Source organism: Triticum dicoccoides, chromosome 5A (genome assembly GCF_002162155.2).
Source record: "Triticum dicoccoides isolate Atlit2015 ecotype Zavitan chromosome 5A, WEW_v2.0, whole genome shotgun sequence".
Lineage (NCBI taxonomy): Eukaryota > Viridiplantae > Streptophyta > Magnoliopsida > Poales > Poaceae > Triticum > Triticum dicoccoides.
Genome location: NC_041388.1, coordinates 487,362,132 through 487,371,402, shown reverse-complemented (window position 1 = coordinate 487,371,402; position 9,271 = coordinate 487,362,132).

Genomic DNA, 9,271 nt, shown 5'->3' with positions numbered 1-9,271 from the left:
ATATGTAAGCAGCTTTATCCAGGTCTTCCTTTGAAAAACACTCTTCAAACAACCATTTATGCTTTCAGAAATTCTACATTATTTCGGATCAACAATATGTCATCCACATATACTTATAAGAAATGTTGAAGTGCTCCCACTCACTTTCTTGTAAATGCAAGTTTCTAGCAAACATTGTATAAACCTAAAAGCTTTGATCACTCCATCAAAGCATATATTCCGACTCCGAGATGCTCGCTCTAGTCCATAGAAGGATCGCTGGAGCCAGCATACCTCTTAGCATCCTTAGGACCGACAAAACTTTGATTGTATCACATACAACTCTTTCTTACGAAAACTGGTAAGAAAACTTGTTTTTGACATCCATCTGTCAGATTTCATAATCGAAAAATATAGCTAATGCTAACATGATTCCGACAGACTTAAGCATCGCTACGGGTGAGAAATTCTCATCATAGTCAACTCCTTGAACTTGTGAAAAGACTCTTTCCCACAAGTCGAGCTTCATAGACGGTAACATTACCGCCCACGTCCGTCTTCTTCTTAAAGATCCATTTATCTCAATGGCTTGTCGATCAACAGGCAAGTCCACCAAAGTCCATACTTTGTTCTGATACATGGATCCTGTCTCGGATTTCATGGCTTCTAACCATTTGTCGGAATACGGGCCCACCATTGCTTCTCCATAGTTCGTAGGTTCATTGTTGTCCAACAACATGATATTTAAGACAGGATTGTCGTACCACTCAGGAGTAGTACACATCCTTGTTGACCTACGAGGTTCGATAGTAACTTGATCCGAAGCTTCATGATCACTATCATTAACTTCCTATTCAACAGACATAGGCGCCACAGAAAACATATTTCTGTGTTGCATCACTTTCTGGTTGAAATAAAGGTTCGACAACCTCATCAAGTTCTATCTTCCTCCCACTCAATTCTTTCGAGAGGAACTCCTTCTCGAGAAAGGACCCGTTCTTAGAGACAAACAATTTTCCCTCGGATCTGAGATAGAAGGTATAGCCAACTATCACCTTTGGGTATCCTATGAAGATGTGTTTGTCCGCTTTTGGGTTCGAGCTTCTCCGGCTGAAGCCTTAAGCATCGCAGCCCCAAACATTAAGAAATGACAACTTTGGTTTCTTGCCAAACCATATTCATACGACATCGTCTCAACGGACTTAGATGGTGTCCTATCTAAAGTGAATGCAGCTGTCTATAACGCATATCCTCAAAATGAAAACGGTAGATCGGTAAGAGACACCATAGATCGCACCATATCTCATAAGGTTCGATTACGTTGTCCGGACACACCATTACCCTGTGGTGTTCCAGGTGGCTTCAACTGTGAAACAATTCCACAATGTCTTAAGTGATTGCCAAACTCATAACTCAGAAATTCTCATCGATCAGATCGTAGGAATTTGATCTTCTTGTTATGATGATTCTTAAGTTCACTCTGAAATCGCTTGAACTTTTCAAACATTTCAGACTTGTGCGTCATTAAGTAAATATACCTATATCTACTCAAATCGTCAGTGAAGATGAGAAAATAGCGATATCCACCGCACGCTTCAATTCTCATTGGATCACACGCATCAGCATGTATGATTTCCAACAAGTCACTTGCCCGTTTCATTGTACCTGAAAATGGGGTCTTAGTCATCCTGCCCATGAGGCATGGCTCGCATGCGTCAAGCGATTCAAAATCAAGTGACTCCAAACATCCATCAACATGGAGTTTTCTTCATGCATCTTACGCCAATATGACCTAAGCGGCAGTGCCACAAGAAAGTGGTACTATCATTATTAACTCTACATCTTTTGGCGTGAACATGCGTATTACCACGACCGAGATTCAATGAACCATTCACATAGGGTGCATCACCATGAAAGGTATTATTCATGTAAACAGAATAACCATTATTCTCTAGCTTAAATGAATAACCGTATTGCAATGAACATGATCTAATCATATTCATGCTCAACGTAGACACCTGATAACATTTATCTAGGTTCAATACTAATCCCGAGGGCAGATGGAGCGTGCGATGGTGATCTCATCAACTTTGGAAACACTTCCAACACACATCGTCACATCACCCTTAGCCAGTCTCCGTTTAGTCCGTAGCTTTTGCTTCAAGTCACCAATAATAGTATCTGAACCGGTATCCAATACCCAGGTGCTACCAGGAGTACTAGTGAGGTACACATTAATAACATGTATATACTTTGTTGAAGTTGCCAGCCTTCTTATCTACCATGCATTTGGGGTAATTCCGCTACCAGTGACCGTTCCCCTTACAATAGAAGCACTTAGTCTCGGGTTTGGGTTCAACCTTGGGTTCCTTCACTGGAGCGGCAACTGGTTTGCCATCCATGAAGTTTCCCTTCTAGCCCTTGCCCTTCTTGAAACCAGTGGTCTTGTTAAACCATCAACACTTGATGCTCCTTCTTGATTTCTACCTTTTGCAGTCTTAAGCACCGCGAACAGCTCCGGGATCAACTCCATCCCTTGCATGTCATAGTTCATCACGAAGATCTAGTAGCTTAGTGATAGTGACTAGAGAACTCTATCAATCACTATCTTATCTGGAAGTTTAACTCCCACTTGATTTAAGTGATTGTAGCACCCAGACATTCTGAGCACATGCTTACTAGTTGAGCTATTCTCCTCCATCTTGTTGGCAAAAGAACTTGTTAGAGGTCTCATACCTCTCAACACGGGCATGAGCCTGAAATCCCAATTTCAGCTCTTGGAACATCTCATATGTCTTATGGCATTCAAAACGTCATTGGAATCCCGATTCTAAGCCATAAAGTATGGTGCACTAAACTATCGAGTAGTCATCAGGATGTGTCTGTCAGGTGTTCACAACATCCACAGACGACGTTGTAGGGGTTTGCACATCGAGCGGTGCATCAAAGACATAAGCCTTCTGTGTAGCAGTGAGGACACTCCTCGGACTACGGACCCAGTCCGCATCATTGCTTACAATATCTTTCAACTTAGCCTTTCTCTAGGAACGTATTCAAACAGGGAGCTACAACATGAGCTATTTATCTACAACAAATTTGCAAAGACAATTTAGACTATGTTCATGATAATTAAGTTCATCTAATCAAATTATTTAATGAACTCCCACTCAGATAGACATCCCTCTAGTCATCTAAGTGAAACATGATCCGAGTCAACTAGGCCATGTCCGATCATCACGTGAGACGGACTAGTCAACATCGATGAACATCTTCATGTTGATTGTATCTTCTATACGACTCATGCTCGAACTTTCGGTCTTCCGTATTCCGAGGCCATGTCTGTACATGCTAGGCTCGTCAAGTCAACCTAAGTGTATTGCATGTGTAAATCTGGCTTACACCCATTGTATTCGAACGTCAGAATCTATCACACCCGATCATCACGTGGTGCTTCGAAACAACGAACCTTCGCAATGGTGCACAGTTAGGGGGAACACTTTCTTGAAATTATTGCGAGGGATCATCTTATTTAAGCTACCGTCGTTCTAAGAAAATAAGATGTAAAACATGATAAACATCACATGCAATCAAATAGTGACATGATATGGCCAATATCATTTTGCTCCTTATGATCTCCATCTTTGGGGCTCCATGATCATCGTTGTCACCGGCATGACACCATGATCTCCATCATCGTGTCTTCTTGAAGTTGTCTCGTCATCTATTACTTCTACTACTATGGCTAACGCTTTAGCAATAAAGTAAAGTAATTACATGACGTTTATGTTGACACGCAGGTCATAAATAAATTAAGACAACTCCTATGGCTCCTGCCGGTTGTCATACTCATCGACATGCAAGTCGTGATTCCTATTACAAGAACATGATCAATCTCATACATCACATATATCATTCATCACATCCTTTTGGCCATATCACATCACATGGCACATGCTGCAAAAACAAGTTAGACGTCCTCTAATTGTTGTTGCAAATTTTTACGTGGCTGCTATAGGTTTCTAGCAAGAACGTTTCTTACCTACGCCAAAACCACAACGTGATATGCCAATTCCTATTTACCCTTCATAAGGACCCTTTTCATCAAATCCGATCCGACTAAAGTGGGAGAGACACACACCCGCTAGCCACCTTATGCAACTAGTGCATGTCAGTCGGTTGAACCAGTCTCACGTAAGCGTACGTGTAAGGTCGGTCCGGGCCGCTTCATCCCACGATGCCGCCGAATCAAGATAAGACTAGTAACAGAAAGTAAATTGATAATATCGACGCCCACAACTACTTTGTGTTCTACTCGTGCATAGAAACTACGCATAGACCTAGCTCATGATGCCACTGTTGGGGATCGTAGCAGAAATTCAAAATTTTCTACACATCAGCAAGATCAATCTATGGAGTAATATAGCAACGAGGGAAAGGGGAGTGCATCTACATACCCTTTTAGATTGCTAAGCGGAAGCATTGCAAGAACGCGGATGAAGGAGTCGTACTAGCAGTGATTCAGATCGTGGTTGATTCCAATCTAAGAGCCGAACAACAGCGCCTCCGCGTTCAACACACGTGCAGCCCCGTGACGTCTCCTACGCCTTGAGCCAGCAAGGGGAGAAGGGTAGGTTGGGAAAACTCCGTCCAGTAGCAGCACGACGGCGTGGTGGTGGTGGAGGAGCGCGGAACTCCAGCACGGCTTCGCCAAGCACTACGAGAGACGAGGAGGGAGAGAGGTAGGGTTGCGCCAACAGGGGAAGAACTTCGTGTGTTGGGCTGCCCCTTTGCCTCCACTATATATAGGGGGAGAGGGAGGGCTGCGCCCCCACCTAGAGTTTCCACCCTAGGGGTGGCGGCAGCCCCAATCCCCATCTGGGGTGGTGGCCAAGTGAGGGGGAGAGGGAGGCGCACCAGGCATGGGCCTTAGGGCCCCTCTGCCCTTAGGGTTTGCCCCCTCTTCTCTCTAGGGGCATGGGCCTTGGTGGGGAAGCGCCTCAGCCCACCTAGGGGCTGGTCCCTTCTCACACTTGGCCCATGTATGCCTCCGGGGCCCGGGGCCCCTCCCGGTGGACCCCCGTACCCCTCCGGTGGTCCCGGTACACTACCGGTGATGCCCGGAACACTTTCGGTGGCCAAAACCATACTTCCTATTATCAATCTTTACCTCTGGACCATTCCGGAACTCCTTGTGACGTCCGGGATCTCATCCGGGACTCCGAACAACATTCGGTAACCGCGTACATACTTTCCCTATAACCCTAGTGTCATCGAACCTTAAGTGTGTAGACCCTACGGGCTCGGGAGTCATGCAGACATGGCCGAGACAACTCTCCGGTCAATTACCAACAACGGGATCTGGATACCCATGTTGTCTCCCACATGCTCCACGATGATCTCATCGGATGAACCACGATGTCAAGGATTCAATCAATCCCGTATATAATTCCCTTTGTCTATCGGTACAATACTTGCCCAAGATTCGATCATCGGTATCCCGATACCTTGTTCAATATCGTTACCGGCAAGTCTCTTTACTCGTTCCGTAACACATCATCCTGTGATGAACTCCTTGGTCACATTGTGCACATTATGATGATGTCTACCGAGTGGGCCCAGAGATACCTCTCTGTTACACGGAGTGACAAATCCCAGTCTCGATTCGCGCCAACCCAATAGACACTTTCAGATATACCCGTAGTGCACCTTTATAGCCACCCAGTTACGTTGTGACGTTTGGCACACCCAAAGCACTCCTATGGTATCCGGGAGTTGCACAATCTCATGGTCTAAGGAAATGATACTTGACATTAGAAAAGCTTTAGCATACGAACTACATGATATTGTGCTAGGCTTAGGATTGGGTCTTGTCCATCACATCATTCTCCTAATGATGTGATCCCGTTATCAACGACATCCAACGTCCATGGTCAGGAAACCGTAACCATCCATTGATCAATGAGCTAGTCAAGTAGAGGCTTACTAGGGACATGGTGTTGTCTATGTATCCACACATGTATCTGAGTTTCCTATCAATACAATTCTAGCATGGATAATAAACGATTATCATGAACAATGAAATATAATATAATAATAACTAATTTATTATTGCCTCTAGGGCATATTTCCAACATGTAGCTCCTTGCTTGCGAGTACTTTGGATGAGTACTCATGGTTGCTTTGCTCCCCCTTTTTCCCCTTTCTATACCCGATTATCGAAACCAGATGATGGAGTCCAGGAGCCAGAGGATCCCGAGGATGGTTCTATGCGGAGTTCGACTTCGAGGAGTAGTTAGGAGGTCCCGGGAAGGAGGCCTTGCCTTTTCGATCGTTGCTACTTTTGTGCTAGCCTTCTTAAGGCAAACTTGTTTAACTTGTGTCTGTACTCAGATATTATTGCTTCTGCTGACTCTTGTGCATTCGAGCATTTCTATTCTAGCCCTCGAGGCCCCTAGCTTGTAATATAAAGCTTGTATTATTTTTTTTGTCTAGAGTTGTGTTGTGATATCTTCCCATGAGTCCCTGATCTTGGTCGTACACATTTCCGTGTATGATTAGTGTACGGCCAAATCGGGGGCGTCACAAGTTGGTATCAGAGCCGACTGCCTGTAGGAATCCCCCTTCCACACTCCTTGGCCGAAGTCGAGTCTAGACATTGAAAAACTTTTACTAACATGGATGTGCGTCTCACAGGCCCATGTCGCCATTGGGTGGTATTAGGATGTTTTACTCCTCGTCTATACTCTGGGACTCTGATCTCTCTTCTCTTCGGGTTAAAGATTTTGCTAACTCTAACATTAGGATCTCGTGATCACATGCACCCAGAGATCCCCTTATTACAGATGATCGCCTGCTGCATCAGAAGATTCCGAAGATACTCTTAGATGTTCTCTCAAGACTTTGTGCCCGTTGCTTTTGCAATTCCGTACCACCAAAATATCCCTATGGATAAATACATACACCTGTCGTTCTTACTTTTATTCCCAGTTGATCTTCTTATTACAATATACCCCATACTTCTCTCTATTGCTCCAAGAAAACCTTGTGCTTACTGCCTTGTAGTTCCTTGTCGCCTGAATACACCTATAAATTAATCCTCACACTTATCGAGGATTTGTTTCTCCCCAGTTGTTCATGTGGCCACAAAATTCTTCGAAGTGCTATTCAATCTCCCGAAAATCCTCAGCAACCTATTGCTCTTGAAATTCTTGATTGCCTGCATAATGATTAATCCCATAAGTCTGGTAATCTTATTGGCATTCATTGTCATTATCATTTTGAGTTTATTGATTCAATATGTTGTGAATGCTCGCAATCCTCAACCAGATCCTAGAATTCATCCTTCCGGCTCAGGCATCATTTTGAGCATGAGCTTGTCCTCGACCAATCAAGTTGTCGTCGAATGCACTCCTAAGTCTATTCAACTTATCCATTCTTAATCAGAGTGCTAGCTTCTGATCCCTTGAGTTGGAAATCATAACTTCTTTATATTTGAGCTCTGAGTTAGTCAGTTGTTTCTGTAATCCAATGTCTTTGCATTGATTCTTCCTCTGGTTGTGTGCCGATACTCACATCAGATCCTTTGTGGACCACCATATCCTTTATTGTATTTTATCTGACAATGTCCTTCACATTCAATAAACTTGTGAGCCTTTCATCGGATACATAATGCCTTTGGTAAAATTGTATCCCCTGCTTTTGTCAACCATGCTCTGCTCCCGAGCTTGAGTTATTCGCTCCTGAAGTTTGTGGTATATGTTTCTACGATGCCCCGATAGGTTGAACCTATGCCTTCCTTAATCTGTGTGATCCTGAAAGATTTCACATGTCATACTTATCTGGTATTTCACCAGGTAAAACTTTCAACAACTAATGTCATTTTCGAAAAGTGAGAGGTGAATGGAAGGTTATGCATTGAGGAAGTGGGAGTCGACCTTGAACCTTTGTGTTCATGCCCATGGACACGATGTAGATCCTATCATGGAAGCCTCTTGTAATAATAACTATTTCCTTGATTTAATATCCTTTGGTATCGGTGAATTGATCCTTTGCAATCGTGGTTCTGACCATATGTTCTTCTTTGATCCCATTTCTTGGGCAAAGTTTAAGAACTTGTCTTCTGTGGATCAATACACCTGTCCAACTTTTACTTTGGTCTGTTGTCGAGTATTACCCCCCTGGTATCTCGAGATTTTCACAGAACTGCATAACTTCTTATGATTTCTTCGTTAAGTACTACATTCTCGCCGATTCCAAATTTTTCATGGGCTCTAAGTTATTAAACCCTCAAGGACACCGATAACTGAATCGAGCCCACACCGCGATTAAATAACTCTTAGCAATCTTCTTTAGTTGCGAGTTTGTACCCGATCACACCATTCCTAGCCTGTTTGGCTATATCATTATCATACTAAATTTTTACTGTGCTACATGGTTCTTCGCGGAGCACAATTTCCGATGATGAGCTAACCCTACGTCGATCTTCCTCATCATATCATTTCGCCTTGAACAGCAAACTTGACTTTGAGTAAGTGTCCTATCCTTGGTTCCAATAACCTTTCGCTTCATCATTCCTTTGACTTGATGTCATTGCCGATTGACTACATCTTCATGAGATCTCTCGACAAATGTGTCGTGATCATCATCGGCATTCTGAGCTCTTCTAGGATATCAATTGAATTCATGATGAGAAATGCCATCCTTATCCCCTCGATGATTTTTATTAACATCGACAACATTCTTGCATTCACTCTGACCCAAAACTTGTTCATGTTTTATGTTGCACCTAGAGTTCCTTCCTATCCAACTTATATTAGGATTCTATCTTGGAGTATTACCATCTTTTATGTCAAGGATGTTGAGAGAATTGCTCCAGTTATTAATTCTTGCTATAGTCATACTTCTCACCATCACCATTCTTCCTTGCTCCTCGTGTTATTTCTAACCGAATAATCGACAATTGAACTATGACATGCGACTTCAAAACTTCTAGCAACCCTATTGCCTTGAAGTTAATGGTCGATATTTCATTCTTAGACCATTGGTTATCGAATCATCATTCTAACATTGATCGTACTACATAAGCCCATATTTTGGGTGCACTTTTCAACCAATGTTTAATTGTGTATGTTTTCCTCGAGCATACCTCCTTATGTCATTTGATCCGACAAATGTTATCACCTTGTTCACATAATTGTGGAAATACATCTTTTGGAAATCCCAATGAATTGTCGCTGAGATCATCAGCCACCTCCTCATTCTCTCCATGGTTTACTAATGAACTATTGTATCG